The sequence below is a fragment of the Gavialis gangeticus genome, unplaced genomic scaffold (assembly GCF_001723915.1).
Source record: "Gavialis gangeticus isolate Ggan-Ray unplaced genomic scaffold, GavGan_comp1, whole genome shotgun sequence".
Lineage (NCBI taxonomy): Eukaryota > Metazoa > Chordata > Crocodylia > Gavialidae > Gavialis > Gavialis gangeticus.
Window position 1 is genome coordinate 185,639,932 of NW_017729022.1, and position 18,124 is coordinate 185,658,055.

An 18,124-nucleotide genomic window follows, 5' to 3' on the forward strand; every position below is an offset into this window, starting at 1 on the left:
GCTGCCATGGATAAGAGCATCTCTTTCCGTCTGTATCTGAGAAGATTGCCACTACAGTTGACTAAAAAATGAAAGCTTATGTTTATAAAAAATCCCAGTACTTCTGTTTTAAAGTTTATAGAGATCTTGAAAAACATTCCCTACAACATTATGATTTTTTAAAAAATTGATAGCATTGAAAAAAGTGAATAACACAAGGGTGTTTTGGTTTTGTTTGTTCTTATAAAAATTAAGTTCTGTCACTGATCTTTTCTCTTCCAAGTAGATTTTGTCACACTGCAATCAGAAAGTCTAACTGCAACTCATGCTGACTCACCTAAATTAGCTTTGAATTACTGTATTCAATCAATTCTGAGATCCCTGCCTCCCCAGTCCATTTCATGTAGAGGGAAGCCCCTCATCTTAGAATAGAGTATAAGGGCAGTGGAGGAGGCAAGTGGCTGCTGTGACTCAGCCTCCAGCCCCAACCTGGGGCTGGGGCCACAGCTGCTGCTTCTCTGTCCACTCCCCTGCTGCCTTTGCACTCCACTGTCTCCCACCTGAAGCCTCTTCCTCCACACCCTTCTCCCTCCCCCTCTTCCCCTTACTCCACACTCGTAGGCTCCATAAAGGCTATGGTGGGACAGTCGGGGATACTACTATGCTGAGCCACCCGCCTCGCTGTGCCTGACCAAAACCACACTTTGGGTGCCTCACCTGAGGCGCCTACATCCGGCTGACCCCCTTCCAGGAACACATTCACAAGCCCAGGGTAGTTGCTGCCACCACCCAGGCTCTAGTCTCTGTTAGGGCCCTGTGCAGCCTGGGGTACAGAGACCCTGAAAATCTTGGGGTGCTTTGCCCACTGGTAGTATTTCTAGGTGTTCTTTATACCCTGGAGTCACCCAGGATATTTTTAGGAAGGACAGAATCAATTCACTCTGCTATGCCTGTCCCTCCTCTCAGGCATTCACAGCTAGGTATGATGTAACAGATAGCTTTTATTAATCAGAAAGAGGGAGAATAGGGAAGGAGCACAAGATAGAAGAGTATTAGAAAATAAAAACTTGACCAAAACAGAATGGACTTGTTGGCCCTTTTAACACGGAGCTAAAGATATATAACCCTAATGTATAGGCTAAACTTCAAGTAAGTTACTTACATATACATCCAGAGGACTCAGGAGACCATGCTTCTGTTTGTGTTTCCAAAATGCCTCCCCCGGAGGAAGAACCCCCAGACCAGGTGACCTCACCCTTAAATAACTTTTCTGACCTCATCACCAGACTCGAACCAAAAACCAGCATCCTCTGAATACTGCAGAGGTAGCCTGATCCTTTTAAAAGTAGTCAGAGACCCCTGGTGGAGTGAGCAGTGTCACAAAACTGGTTTCACAGGTTCCCTGACGGAAGACTTAAGACAAAGAGTTTAGACACAGTAAGTGGGTACGGGAGGAAGTCAAGCATACAGCCCAAACAAGACACACAGCAAAACAGAGACAGTCATCAAGGAGATTTCTTCACACTGGCTGCATCCTGGGACACTGAGAATGGTTCCAGCCTGGATCCATAGCAGCTGTGCACTGCCTGCACAGCTGCTACAGGGGATGGGCTGGGGAGGGGGAAGCATGGCTGAAGGGGGCCAGGGGCTCACAGTGGTGAGGCTCCAGGCCACTTAGAAGTTGCACAGTCCTGCTCTATACCATTCTGAGTTACACACTGAGCCTACCAGGAAATCACAGCTAATGCAAAATGCCCCATCAGTTCTCCAAGGTGCTCTGGTTGTCAACATGTTTATGAGTGTAATTCAAGCCAACAGAGAACATAATTGCACCCTAAATAGCATGAGACCTGGTTACTTGAGAAATCACTTCTCTCCATGTGTCAAACTACCAAAACCCAGCAGAAATACCCAGCAATGGCAAGAGAAAATATTATTAGGGAGACTGGGGATGCAAGGAGCAGTGCAGGGCAGTGTGGGGCTGCCCCTCCCACCCATGGGGCCATTACGGGTTCAACATGTGGTGGGGTTGCTTGGTGTAGTGCTGCAGCAGCAGGGCATGGTGGTGGCGCTGGAGCAATGGAGCCATGTTTGGGAGGAATTAGCCACGGGTTTCCACTACCTAACAAAATACCTACATTCCTGTAACTGAAGCACAGAATTCATAGTAATCTTCAAGTTTGGAATTTATTCTTTCATTTAGTTTAAACAGTGGTGCTCAACCTCCAGTCTGCAGGCCAAATCTGGCCTGCAGGCCTATATCATCTGGCCGTGGGGGCCCAGGCCCAATTCAGAAAGTGGGGCCAGGGCTGGTACCCAAGCCAGCTCATGGAGCCAAAATCAGGGCCTGATGCAGCAAGCAGGGCTGCAGACACAATATGGCAGGAGTAAAAGGTTGGGCACCACTGGTCTCTACTGCCCAACATTATTAACCTTCTGGGAATGCAACAAAAACCATCTGATATAATTAGTGTTGGGTTATATATGGTTATGAACTATACCATCTCTTCAAAATCCTAGATCCACCCATAGTCCTTAGTACCTTGTAGGATCAAGGTCATACTGGATTTTATTTAAATTCTGGCAACTGGTAATGGGCATTAAAAACATATTTGTGGAAGTGAATTATCTTGTGTGATCTTCATAAAAAGCAGCTGTATTTCAGAGTCTATGTTATCCCTGAAGGCTGATTCTTTCCTAGTAGGAACCATGCATTTGGCATAGAAAGTAATGACTTTTTCCTTTAAGAGAATATGAGCAAAATTTATATTTTGCCATTCACAGACTGACCTGTATTTTAAAGTGTGGTCTTATAGTATATTTATAATATGTTTTTGTCCTGTAGTTAGCTAAATGTCTATGGAATTCTATGCATGTAGGATAAGTTTCCTGTCTTAGTGGCACTGAGTAGAGATCAAATAAAGTATACTATACATTTGACAGAGCCAAAAAAAGCCAGTTAACATTCTCATTAACACAACATCTTTTTCGTCAAATGTCATTTGACAAAAATATTGGGTCAAATGGCAGGGAAACTGTGCTGGTTGGAAAAATATCGATTCCATCCATCTATTAGGCCATGTAAAAGAAAATGGCCCTTCAACAGCTAACTACTGTGTTGGGACTTTCAAAGAAACAATGGAATCAGGTGGTCAACTCCAATAACCAACTCCTCTTGTCTCCTTAGAAAAGCCCAACCTACTTCACTTTCTAACCAAAAATGTTTATATTCTCTCTCTTCAGTCAGTCACCCATCCAAAACCTGCATTAAACCTGCATTTATAACAACACAGAAATGAATGGGTATATCAGCAATGGCATTTTTCCTTAGTGAATGCTCATTCAGTGCTCCCAAGATCATACTCATGCTTTACGTTCTGTCAACATACCGCCAAGACCTTGCCTTACAGGCACAATTCCCACTATGGAAGGCTGAAAAGACACCATAGGTCATCAAATCCATCCTTGCATAGGCTAAAAGACTGAGCCAGGAGTGGCATGTACATGTATTTATTGCTTGTTCGGAGAGGCATGGGCAGCCAGAGACAAGCAAGTTGGGAGGGGGAGGGGCTGGCAGGATTGGGGGGTGGTAGTCGATGTGGGGAAAGTAGCCTAGTCAGTGTAAGCGGGGAGGAACAGCACAGCCCTGGGAGCAGTGGCAACTGGCTTGGCTTTCCCAGCTAGGGCTGTACTCAGAATACAGACCAGTGTTCACTAGGTTGGGATAACCCATAATTGATCTAAAGTTAGTTCACTGCTCAGTTAAACCAACTTTGAATTGGGCATGACATTTTTAGACCTACCTAAACCCCGTGAATGCATGTATGCTGGGCTATTTAGATTGTCCTACCCTTGGTTAGGGCAATCTAAATGTAAAGCTTGTACATAACCTAGCAGAGCAGATGCTATTGCATTTGATATCAATATATCATGGACCAAATTCCCAACAGGTACAGAACACTACATACACTGATGTCACTTATTTAAAACAAAAGAGGATCTGCCCAATGATTCTTTAATCAGGAGTAGAGATCTTTTGTTGTTGTTGTTATGTATTATTATGTAATTGTTTTAGTCAAATTCCACAAGAAGAAAACATTTAAGAAGCTAACTAATCCAAAAAAGGCCATTAGGGCAAAGGTTGTTAAACAAAATTAGTCATTACCAGATAAAACTTAGGTAGTTTTATGAATATGATCCATGGCAGATACATCTCTATTGTCCCTCACAACAGAAGAATTTAGGGGTATGCAGTGCATAGACTATTTATACCTTGCCATTCTGTGAAGAATGCTTTTGGAGGACCTGGTGTCACTATTATGAGGAGTTAATGCTCCACAAATATCATGAGATCTGTGTAGAATCAATATAATAGTAGAAAAGAGCCATTAGGGCAAACTGTGTTGCCTGTTGTCCAGCTGCAGAGAACATCATTTGCAACAAGACTGGTACAGATCCAGTATATAAAAAAAGAAAAGCAGGGCAGGCAATCTATGGCCCACAAATCGAGGTCTATAAAAAACAGGGTTACGTTTGTGGATACCACAATGTTTATTTTCTTTATAGGACAGGACCATAAGACAACATCAGAAGAATAACTTGGTATTGTAACTGTAGCTATTAAACAGCTCCATGCAACCTCCCGGGAACTTTTCCCTCCTCCATGGACACCCCACCCCAAAACCAGGTACAGGCACAAGAACTATGATTTAGCCCCTTTTCAATAGTTTCAGAAGAAAATTGAGAACGTATCCCCATAAATGAGATAATCAGAAACAAGCATGTAAACTTGTTAGTGCCTTCAAATTACCTTACAAACACTTATTTTGCCATGCTACATGAGAAGCTGTTAGCACTATTCAATTTGGCAGCAAAGGACCAGTAACAACAGGCTCAGTATACAACCAGTCACTTCTTGATGACATTTTCTTTTGTTTTTCCTGACTGGTATTGCTTGATTTGTTTACAAGCTGCTTGTATGATACCATAATTGATAAATGGTGGCATTTCCCAATAACCTTATAAATCACACCATACAATAGTTGATAAGCATATGAGTTTTAGCAGAAAACATAACTTGCCACCAATATGCAACCATCTTTTGGTGGGGGGTAGGAATGACGTAAGCATCATTTAAGGATAATTATCTTCCAGTGGATTGGTTGCAAAATTATGTGAGAAATAAAAATATGCTATTACTACTGCAGCATGTAGAAAGAGATGAATGAAATAAATTTTTCCATAATCAAAATGTGTCTTATTTCTTATAATGTGCAATATATATGTATTATTTATATTGAATATAAACCTTCAGGGTTCAAAAAGGTAAAACAACATGTACAATTTCATGCTAGGTAATAAAGAGTTAATACTTATTAAAAACACATGACTTCAGTAATTGCTGAATCATTTTTTATTCAGCACTTACATTTATAATAGTGGATTTTAAAAAAAATTCACAGAAGCTTTGCTTATTATTAAACATTTCGAAGAAGGTTTATAGCCATAAATTGTGGATTTTTCTGTATACAGCAGTTCTATTGTTATGATATAACCTAAAGAATACTAAATTAAAACTGATTTACTAAATAGGTTAAGGATAGCATACTTATTCAAGATTTCAACCCTATTTCATGCTTAGACAGGCAGATCTTAATTATACACAAAAGAATACAAATGTTATTAGCATGATAATAATTATTTAGAAGTCGTCCTCTTTAAAAAAAAATTAAAGCAGTATTGTCATTCGTGCAGCCACATTTTTCAATAGAATGACAGCTACGCTAGTCATAGATATGTTCAAAGAACATATACAATATTCAAAGCTGTGCAGCCGACATGTTATCAGGATAAGCTAGAGTAGGTACTGCCAGAAACGCACTGCACACTAATCATTATGTCCTACCCATGGTAGTACATGCAAATACAATCCTTTGTGACATTTTGTCAAATATTTTGAGGTTTCTATACTTATCATTTTTTTCCTTTTGCACTCATTAACATGCAGCAACCCAGAAACTGTTCTCATATATTTTATGTACTCTAGTTCTTCATAGGGACAACACCATGACAAATTAATGAAAAGAAAATTAAAGATTTAAGTATTTCCAACTCTAACAGACAGGTCAAAGGGAAGCACATTTAAGTTTGCATTTGCTACCTTGCTTTCCTATAGCTGAAAGAGAAAAAAATTCAGTGTTTCATCCTGTATTTATGTTGTAAAAGATGTAAACATTACACATAGTACCCAGCATATGACATAGTAGATAAATCAATTTAAAGGTCCTACATTTTGCAAACCTACACTTCAGGTCAATACCTACTGTCAATGAGCCCATATTCTATCAGATATAGAAAATGTAGAAATGGTTCAAGACTAAACAGTTGGCTACAGTACAAGCAATGCATTTCTCAACATCGATTTGCCAGAAGTGTTTCTGTTGTCTTGTTGCTCTAGGCTGGCATTTTTAATTATTTCTGGGACAAATGGATCATTGATACACAGAAAATCTGTAGGGCTTCTTGTCAAATTAATAAAATAATAATGAAAGCAGTCATTTCAGACTGCAAACTGTCAAAATACCTGAAAAGATCTATAGTAATCTACATGGTTAAGCAAACTAAAATGCTTTTCTGTGTTATTTTAAATCCTAAGTGCCATGACATAAAATAGATTGTGCAGTGTCCATTGTATACAATGACACCTACTGTGACAAAACCGACTATGTTTAATGACCTTTTTAAATCTTATACCTAGAGTCCATAAAAGCATTGTAATTCAGTTGTAAAACACACTTTAATAATCAAAATGCAGCTGTTAAAATAGCATTGCTCATAATTCTAACTTCAGGCAATTTTTTTGTTTTTAATGCAGAAGAGCAGACCACAGTTTAAAATTCCTATGAGGTCACTATTGGCCATTACAGTGTTTTTTTGCAACTTAATAATAGATGTTTTAAAGTTTAAGTGCAGCCTCAGGCACTCATAAGCATTTATTACAAATCGCTGGTTGCCTCCCTTATGCAGAGAGGAATAACATTTACATACAGTAGCACGGATTAATAAGATAAAAAATTTGAAAAAGTCATCAGTCAGGGAGTGAAACTGGTGCTAATAAAGCCCACTATATTCTTCGGAAATATCAAGCCGTCTGTTCCAATATTTTGCCATTCCCCATGAGGTATACAAATCCAAATCAGATAAGACTCAAGCAATGCCAAAGACATGCTGCTCTGCTCTCCAGTGGCATCCAGCTGAATCTTTTATTTATCTTCAGAGCAATTGTACATTCTAGTATACTAAAGACTGAAATAAACTGAACATCACTCATCTGAAAGTTTCATAAAATGGGGCCCACTTCTTCCTTGTTTGCTAAGCCATGATTAGTGACTAAATGCAGTGCAAAGTATGTACTGTAGTGAGTATATATAATAGCAGATGTGGGACCTTTATAATAAAGGCTAGTTAAAAAGCACCATGTCTTGCTGTAGTTTAACATGATGCTCACATGAAACAGAACACAGAGGAAATCAAATTGCTTAAGCAAAGCCTATCCAAGTAGTCTTATGCTTTTCTGCTCTATATTAGAAAACTAGTTTATAAGCCTGGCTGCCAAAAACGTTAGGCAAGGTAAAGTGCAATCTTTGTAAAATAGCACACATAATGTGGCATTATGATTAAACTGCAAAGGTACTTATTATAACAAATCACTTTGTAAATCATGTAAACCACAGCATAACAAAACTAAATGTAAAATAATTTTTTTGCACCTTGTAATCCCAATAATTTTAAGTCTGACATTAAGAGCATGAAGTCAGGGGAGACTGTTAGTATTTTTTAGTCAAGATAATTCCCAAAGATAAAATACATGTATTTATATGCAAGTATTAGTATTACTACCACACAAACAATATTGTGAACTGGAGAGAAAAAAAAAGAGATTTGGTTTCCTTCTCATTTTTCTTCAAGAAGTCTGCCATATTAACATTGAATAATTACTAAAAATTGTAATACATTGGTGTAATATTACCTTTTGCCAAATTGCATTAATCAAAAAGTGAGCCCAATGCAATCAAGTAATTAAGTACAAAAAAATCCTGCATATTTGCATAGCATATTTTTTCAGGATTGTTTGCTATATAGTCATGTTTTTAACTCATGGGGGCTTTTTTGTTTTCTTTTTGTTGCTATGATTCCATGCAAAGAGGCAAGTAAATGAGAGTAAAATAGTCTATCTGTACTTCTGTCTGGAGAGTGCCTCAGTAATGGACAAGGAATGGCAGGCTACTGTCTGACAGCCACCACGATTACTCAGAGTATGTACACAATAAAATAAATCCTGCTTGACCTCTCTAAGAAACCAGACTATTGTTCACCATGAGAAGTAGTAAAGGGGGTTGCTTAATTACACACAAGCAAGCATTCTAGCACATAGGGCTTATGCTGCAAAAATGAGGAATTTTTTGTTCTAGTGTGTTTCTTCAGAAATGGGAAAAATGTATATGTGATAAAGATCATTCCAGGTGTACATTAAACTAAGTAAATTAGAAAGAGATCTTTTGCATAATGTCATAAAAAACAACCATTAATGCTAATAATCGTGAAAGCACACGCAATTATTATTATAGTCTTTTGTTTCGTAAGTTTATTTTAGAGGTGAGCAAAGGTTTCTTTCCAGATCAGCACCTAAACTTGTAGAATCATAGGGGCCAAAACCAGGATTAATTAGAAATATGCATTTTATTAAAAGAATGAAGACTTTTTTTTGTAGCTGGGTATGTAAAGTGTGGTTTCTTCCACCAGTCTATCCTAGGCTAGCTGTGAATAGTGCCCATTTTGAGATTAGGAGATTAGGTTATTCATCACTTGAGATGCTCCCTGCTGTGCTGCTACTATCAGAGCGCAGCCAAATCAAAACATCTCTGGAAGGCATTTCAGAATAATTGAATGCATCATAATTTCCCTATTAATACATATCTCATATTACAGATTATGCATGAAATGTTCACATTATCTGTTACTTTTTGTTAACGTCTTGCTCCTTGCCAGTAAATTTAATACACAGAGTGAATCAGCATGCCATGATGAAGGGATAGGTTACTGATAGCCATTTTTTCAGGATTCAGTAGAAAATTAAAGTAAATCGATCATTTTATAGCCCCACTGGAATGTCTACAAGGGCATGTTGCTAAGCAAATGGTAATTTAAATGTACTGTGTAATTTTTCTAAGCAATTTACTGAAGGCAGATTTTATTTCTCACTTACTTAATATCAGATGCTCTTTATCTGTTAGTGCATGATGTATCAGTTATAGACAAATTATTAATCTATGTTTTAATCAAATGGAGAATATACAGTAATTTGACAGCTAGTCATATACACATTTGGATGAGTTAATTCACATGAATTATAAGAATATTACTGTTATTAATACCTGAAAAGACACCAAATGATGTATTAAGTTATATATAAAACATGTACCAAGTTCCAAGTTAATCAATATAAATGCTAAAGAAATCGTAATACAGCTGTCTATTATATTTTACAATACCTAGTAATATATGCAATTTGAATCTGATTTCATATTTGCATGAACAAAACTAGAGAACTACTCTCATCGAAGTTATCCAGTAATAGGAGATATAGAGCACATCAGAGTATATCTAGATTTTACCAGTATTTAAAATGAAATTGAAAAATTTAACTTGTGATAGGATAGGAGGAATGCTTTAGGACAATTATCCGCTGCCAGGTGAAATGCAATATCCATTTTCCACATTTGCTACATATATACTTCCTTTCATAAAGAATACTTAACAAACATGTTGGGTCTCATCTTCTATCCCTTACTCAGGCATAATGCCAATTGGCTTCTCTGAGAATGTTGCCTTAAAGGCAGAAGGTTCAGACTCATGATAGTATTTTTATTTTAAGAATGAAAAAACTACTAGACTATTAAAAAAAAAAAGGGAAAAAAGAAAATCTAGCCATACAAAATAATCTCTCCTTTTTTTTTCTAGCTCTAAAATGTATTTGATGACAGGCTTCATTTTTATGAAATACAAAGAAGTCTCCATTTATCCTTCAGGTTTCTTAAAATGAATGTAGGATCCTCCTACTGCTGATGCACAAAATGTATTATTGTCATTAATGAAAAAGTTAATGGGCCATTTTCTTATATATCAATTTACATTTTACAATTTGAGTATACAAATGATATGTACAGCAGAGAGCTGATTATTTTTGCTCAAGGAAATAGTTTTAATGTGTTTTATGGACATCAAATGTTGTGAATAATGATGCATCCACAGAATGCAAATAGGATGACAGTTCTTGTGCTGTGATCAACAGTCCTTGGATAAAAGGTCTTCAGTGACAATAATGTTCTATGGAGGGGCTGAACAGTAACAAATGGGAAACAAGAGGATTCCATGATATTCCAAATATATATCAGGAGATAGGTTTGCGATTATTACTAATATTACCAGTTCACAAGTAGAGTGCAATGAGACTTTACTAGTGTCACATACTCTGGAGGCACATTTATATACAGCTGAATTACATATATGCTGAATTACAGCAAATGAGATAATGAAAGACTTTTGTAGCCCTTTCTCAGGTATGAATTTTTTGATCTAAGCAACAGCTACTTATCCAACATATTGTCCATATGCAGCAAATATTTACTAGTATTAACCTGCAGTTCTATAAGGATATTTTTCTTCAAGATCAAGTTTGTTCATGTTAGAGGTAACACAGGCACAACCCCCCCCCCCAACATCCTTCTATATTGCTTCCACCCTACACTGCCCATCCTAAAGGGTTTCAAGGGCCCATTGTGGAATAGCCATGTAAGGCAACAGTTGCTGAAAGAGTGTGTGCACTATTGCTAGACAAGGTGTCACAAAGAGGACTAACAGTGTCTGTCCAGCTAAAGGATCTTTGCAGTTGACATCTACAGAAAATCTCCACAGAGGGACATCGTTCTGGTCTATTAACTGTGTTGCAGCCTGTCTGTATCAGGGCATGCGCAGTTCAGTAATCTGTAACCCCACAGCCATATCACTTGTGCACTCTTCAGGGTAAAAACAGATGTTGGATTTCTCCTGAGACAAAGGCTTTTATCCTGGTATCCTACAGATATACAAGTTCATTATCCTACTTCAAGTAACTATGAAGTATCCAAGATAACACTTTTTTATCTGGGACAATCATGCCTAATTTGAGTTAACTGCCTTTCAAGCTGTGTGTGTAAATGATTGTCCCTTGCTCATTTTGATGCAAGTCAAAGCTCAGGACAATCAAACCTGGGATAAATCCATTTTTATCCTCAGATGATGCAGAAGTTTTTCTTGGATTTATCCACTAGAGCTCTTCAACCCTACCTATATAACTGGGGTGGAAAAGAGATGGACACATTTCTTAGGAGCAAGATAACCTACAGTCTATTTTATGAGAAGAATTCAGAAAATTGTAAATGCCTAATTCCATGGTGGTGATTACCCTAATGAAGCAATGTACCCTATTGAAACAATACAACATCATACACCTAGCAAGAACTCCAAGTTATTTTCCAAAATATCTCACAAGTTATAGGTCTATAGTTAGTTACTTGTACTGGAAATAAATGCTTCTGCCCTACTAATTCATATTAAAATTCAATGGGCTTTTTTTGCCAAAAATGTCACGATGATTTGAAATGATCCTGTGGCAGCACTGTTCCTGTGACTTAAGAATTCAAGATCTATGTAAAAACCAATGTAAAGCAATCTTAATCCACATTATTAGGAACAAAAGTTTCCCAAAGGATAGTCATTCCCTAAGAACAAAAACAGATGTGGTTCACCTTTTCTATAACTTACATGCAGCTGCTCTGGTAAGTACTGACAATGTCAGCCACAAGAAAAAAAAAGGTAACTAATAGCAGCTGCAAAGAAATAAATGACATTATTTTTAAAAAGTAGAAACCATAATGGGCACTGTAAACATAGCTAAATCAGCATGACAATGCTGTACAGGTTCAAATGTTGCCAAAAGATGTCCATACTCAGCACCCTAAAGGCTACACAATATTGTGCGTAAAAAACAATGCCAGAATATTTCTTCTTTAGTCTCCCTAAGCCACTGGGTGTTGCACCTGAGCACAGTTATAGGGAACAGAAAATATAGGGTCATTCAGTGTTCACTGCCTGTGTGCCAGGATTAAAATCAAGGTGACAACTATAGCTGTATGAGATCTGAAATACAGTACATAAACATGAACAGTGTTTGGAAAGTCTCCAGGATCGCTACAGTATATGTATGCTCATAACCAAACTTTAAACAGTTTCTCCCCTTTCTGAAATACAAAGGTAAGACATGAAGAGGCTGCTCAGCTTTCTTTAGATATTCACGAGCCACATTCACTACTCTCTTACAATGATTCTACCCTGGTATGGTTTCTACAGTAAATTAAATATAGTGATCACCATTAAAGAGACAATGCTTTTCAACAGGTAGCATACATTTTTCACAGGTTTCTTTTTCTCATTAGGTGACTGATCATCAATCAGTCACTTTAACTTCACAATTGCACTATTCCATCAAGGTCAGTGAAGTCAAAAGCAGCACAAAAACTTTAGTAATGCAGAGAGAAATGAGGCAAACTACAGAAGGAAAAAAAAACTTTGTTATTTTGGATACAAAAAAATCTCTTGATAAACGTCACATTTTTATTATTAATCACTGCACTAAACCTCTCTTGTATTTTAATATTTTCACATGCAAAGTTATAGTTACATAAATGCCAATTTATTGTCATGATCATACCCCCAAATAACTACTTCTAATTGCTTTTGGACCTTCTTCTAAAAACCAAAGCTACTGGTCAGAGTCCAGAGGTCAGTCTCCACAGAGATAGCTCAACTTACAGAGACCACTGCAACAGGGATAAGAGCAGCAGGCTCTTCTGAGTCCAAGAAGATGTTCATTGTAACATATTTGCACTGATCCAAGTCTCTAGTCTGAAGGGCAGAGACTATTCATAAATTAGAATAACTCGGATGGAAACATAACCCAAAGATTTCGCACCACTTACCAAGATTTTATAAGAGCTGTTCTGCACACAGGAGTAATACAATGCAAGGAGTGGAAAGACAACAAAGCATTCATTTTACAGAGAAGGGGAAAATGCACAGAATAGAAAGGCAGAAACCACACACAAAAACAGCCCAAATTAATCAACCAAACAGATATTTCTTCTCAATATATATTTTTTCAATACTTGAGTAATATTAGTGCAGTAGTAAATTTATCCTGAAAAATAAAAGAAATATCTTACGGCACATTAACTACCTTTGTAAACACAGGGAACCTCCTCAAGCAAACACACTGGAAATTTGTAATCAGGAAAATTAATTATACTAAACTTTTACTAAAGTGCAACTTTTCTGAATGATTATAGTTCTCTTCTATTCTCTTCTCTTATCATACTGTATTCTTTCCCCTGCCATATGCAGAAAATAGAGAAAGGTGAAGAAATAAAATGTTTAAAAAGTAAAAATTGCTTTCTTCAAATCACAAGGGGTTTCTGGCTTTAATTTAAAAGTTATCACTGCTGACAGACCAAATTCTGTTCCTAAAAGCAAAAACACAGGGCTCACTGATTTAAAATGGAAAGTGTACGTAGTCTTTTAAGAAAGAATTTAACCATCCCTATGTTTGTTTGTGTATATGTGTGCTTTAACTTAAGTCAATGGGTTTTAAGAATGTGTTTAACTTTGAGCATGTGGTTAAGTGTTTTGCTGAATAGGGATAAACATTAGTGTGTACTTAGAGTGAGTGCCAAAATGTTTTTTCTGAATACGGGTCAAAGTTAGATTTCCAAATATGCAAGCAGCATACATTTGTTTTCAGTTAGCTTTTTGGTTTTTTATTGCCCACTGCTACTTCCTAACCTGTCACACTGTGTTCCATAATACAGAAATGAATGCTGTTTGTAGGTCTACACAGTAGTAAAAAAAGTTTCAGCATGTATAAACAGAAGCTTTTCTGCAAGGACTACCACACGATTCTTTTTGAAGAAGGAAGGCAACACTTTCTCTGTGATTTTATTTTACTTAATAAACCAATGTACTCAGCTGTAAAACCAATGCAAGGCAGAAAGTTGGGCTTGAAATAAATGTGCCAGGTGAAGAGCAGAGCGCCTTTATTAAAAAAAAGTAATGCATCAACATGAGAATGAAGAGTCTTGTAAATGTCTCAATTTGATTGGCCTCTTTATTCTAGAGTTGAATATTAAGAACAAACAACTGGATTTGATGGCATGCCTGCATGCATTATATAAAATCTCAGTGGTAACTAACTGCCTTGCCAATGTTGTGACAAGTTAATGACAGGGCCAAAGGCTGCTGCAGGTCAATGTATTCTAAGATTCAGGATTAGAGTCCTGGGGTGGAATCCTGGTCCCATTAAAGACTGCTGGTGTTTTCTCATTGCCTTTACTGGAGCTAGGATTTAATGCTGGTTTCTTCATGCCTTGCTATATCTTGAATCCATTTTATCCTAGAGTCTTGCAAAACAAGTGTGTTGGCTGTCAGTAGCTTACTAATTACTTAATTTTATTTCTTTCTTTGGGTATTGCTTTCAGATTTTACTTATTTGATCAATCATTTACTTTATTTTTACAGATATAAAAATGATGTGCCGTGTGGCTAAATGACTTGTCAAGAATTGAGCATAATCCTGAATTCTGACACTGACTTGCTCTGCCAATTTGGATTTGTCACTTCATTTCTCTGAGCCTCTCCTTGCCCATCTGTAATGTCATTTCCAAACTTTATTTAGAAGGCAAAGTGCTAATGTAAGTGCAAAGTGTTACTAATCCTCTGTAGAGCAGATGCTGGGATACAACTCAAGATTTTCTAGCTCCTGGTATTATGCTTAACTGTAGATCTTCACAGCATCTGATGTAGTAGGCTCCCTGAATTAGTCTATAAGGTGCCACTCTGCCCTGCCTCTGTAGATCCTGTGACCATTTTTAACACCAGCGTGAATTTTTAAATGAGTTGCTTTTGGCAGCATTGGCTGTTGCACGTGTTCGTTTAATTTTTCGTCTGCCTAATTTGCTTAATGGTTTGTGTGAGGGTTTTTTTCCTGTTGAAAAGCCATTTAGCAAAAAACACTTTGAAGAATTTTGTAAAACTGCATCCTTTAACTGGAACCTCCTTGAAATAAGAACAGGTTATTCTTCATGGCGAAAACAAATTGTTAAAAATATTTTGGCCAGTTCTCCTCATTAATATTCAGCACAACTGCCACAACGTAGAAGAGGAACACATAGGGAAAGACAAATAGGGAAATTCAAAGCAATGGGAATTAAAGGATGCTATTTTAATTGGGCTGGGAGAAACAAAGAAAGAGGATGGCAGAGATGATGTGGCCGACAGCTCTTTGTTTATGAGAACCATCATCCCCTCCTGCCTCAGGTGAAAGTATAGTGCAACTTCCTCAAAGATTTTCAGAATTCCAGCTAGCATGCAGAAAACCACTGATGAGCTACTTTAAGCCACTTTCAAATAAGGGTATATGCATGGGCAGAGGCATTATCATCTGCTCCATATAGTGTAGTTACCTTTGTATGATACAATGCATCTTCACTGGGCTGTCAACTTTCTCTCTGTTATGTTTTCCTACTAATCTTCTAAGTAAACAAATTAACATGTGGTATGAACTACAGATGGATTAGTAGGGACACCTGTAGTGCTGTATATATCTGGAACACATGTGCAATTACACATGTAATTGCCAGCTAGCCAGAAGATTTTTGGAAGGTTATTTGACAGTAGGAAACAGGACTGTCAAGTGGTTTTGCTACTACCGTCTTTTATAAAAGGCTCAGTGCTTGAGCAGGGACCAGAATTTTGATTAATCCACATGCCAAAGTCATTTTTAGATTCTGGTCTCAAATGATGCAGATAGTTTGCAATGAACACAGTTACATTCCTTCACCTCCTTCAGAAAGTTTTTGAACTCACCCTTGGAAGCAGAAAAAGAAAGGGAGAGTGACCCATTAATCCTCTTAACAATATTACTGATGTTTTCAGTGACACTGCATAGTTACTGCTTCCAGCTGTAAACACAGGTGTGCCAATGGTTAATTTGAGGTTTGTCACAGCTTATTAAATAATAGATAACACTATTTACATCTAGAATGTTCAAATGAAAGTAGTTTCCAACAGTGGTTGATTTTGCAGGCTTTCATTATTCTTTGAAATGGACAATGAACATGACATACTGCACAGCATTTTCCTTTCCTTTTTTTCCTCTCATCATTAAACCATTTGAGGTGAGATTTACCTTATTTTCTTTTTCAAGCATACATCTTTTCTAGCACTTCTTTCCTCATATTTAGCATTTGAAGTAGAAACTATTGCTTGGCACCAGGCTGTCATTGGGTGGACATCACTTCCTACAGCCATCTTGCATGGAAAACACAAAGTTTTTTCATAACTTTTAGTCTCAGTCATTTTTTCTTGACTTTAAAGAATTTGTTTAACAGAAGAGGAGAAAGAACAAAGAAGCCAATATCAATCAAGTAGTGAAGTCTAGCATTATGACTGATTTATTTACCTAAATAGCCTGGGGTAATCATTACTAAAGGCATAACTCTACTCTTCTGTGTATAACCCAGGCGATGAATTTGACCCACTATTCCAGTTTGAATGGAGTTATATTGAGCTGATCTTCCCTGAAAGCAAATAATTTAAGTGATACCAAAGAGAGCAAAAGTGACAACAGAGGTATGATAAAATGCTCCTTTAACTCAAATTTCATGGTTTAATTAGAAAATTATTAATTACTGCTTAATTACAGGTGCATCTTGAGGCCCACAACCAAGATCAGAGTTCTGTTACATTCAGCATTGTATGTCTGCTCTAAGTACTATTGTGTGTTCAGAGAAAAGGCAAAGGAAGTGTGGTAGAAAGTAAGTGACATTGCACCCATTTTACAGATTGTTTCCTTTTCCACAAAGAGATTAAATGATTTGCCTAAAAACAACACAGAGAGCATGGGGCAAAGCTAGGAAAGGGACACCAAACCTTTACTCAGTGCCTTAATCACAAAATCTTCCTTTCTTTTATTGGTATATTATCTTGGTTATCATGTTTTATGTGCCAACTTTAGTGCTAGTGTTAAACCATCTCAGAAAGCTAAACAAGCTGTCACTCAAGTATGAGAATCAAGTACAAGTCATTGTAGAAAAGAACAAAAATCCACTTCTGCAGCTGAAATGAGTTTGTCATGCAAAAGAGGGCCTACAACACTGGAGAATGTTTTCTTAAAGTTCAGTGAAACAGCTGACCCAATCAGCCAATGTTTGGTTTCCAAAGCAGTATCAATTGCTGTTACTTTTCTCGCTTGAAAATCTACAACTTTCACTTTACTTCAGGCTGAGACCAAGCCATGTTACAGACTAATAGTTTATGGCAGTGGATTAGGGAGATAAGATTTCTCCAAGATATGAAACAGAAAAAAGAAAATGTGTGAAAAATTGATATGACAGGTCGGTATCTTATTGTTAAGTGAGCTAGGGTAATTAGTTGTGATATAGTAAAATGAAACCTGCACAAGAAGTGATAAGGCAGAACTTTAAGAAAAAAAGGTAAAGAAATAACAGATTTCTTCTTTACTTTGAGGTGTTAATACAAGAATGGGATGAGTCAAAGTCAGCAGTGGAATATGCATATACAAGTGATGGTGACTTGAGTGGAAGTGTATGCATTTAAACCAGAGTTTCAATACACTCCTGATCTAATTCCCAATAACTTAAAAAACAGAGTCAACATAATACTGCTCAGGATCATGTTACATTTTGTCCACTTAAACAATGATGAATGCTTACCAGGGATGATAATTTAGAAAAAATGCCAAATTCACTATCATTCAAATTCACATTGGCATACCATTTCTTATGAAAATCCTTCTTTTCAGCAGAAACCTGCCATTTATATGCTTTATGTTCTTCATTCCAGGGATACGTGCCAATCATTTGGATACTGCCAACTCTTGTTTATTAATTGAACTAACTACTGGGAAATTCTACCGGTGTTCAATAATCTTTTATCCCTAAATAATTAAAATAATTAGTCTTAAAGGAGTGGGGGG

The 18,124-nt window shown here is 37.1% G+C and overlaps 1 long non-coding RNA gene across 1 annotated transcript in view; it reads right to left on the reverse strand.

Annotated features, from left to right (window-relative positions):
- Positions 1-11,181: 11,181 nt before the first annotated feature.
- The window catches only part of LOC109297096, a 19,134-nt gene continuing 12,191 nt past the window's right edge, over positions 11,182-18,124 (reverse strand). The window contains exon 3 of the long non-coding RNA XR_002097206.1: positions 11,182-11,286. This is a non-coding gene — a long non-coding RNA (uncharacterized LOC109297096). The remainder of the gene's footprint in view (positions 11,287-18,124) is intronic.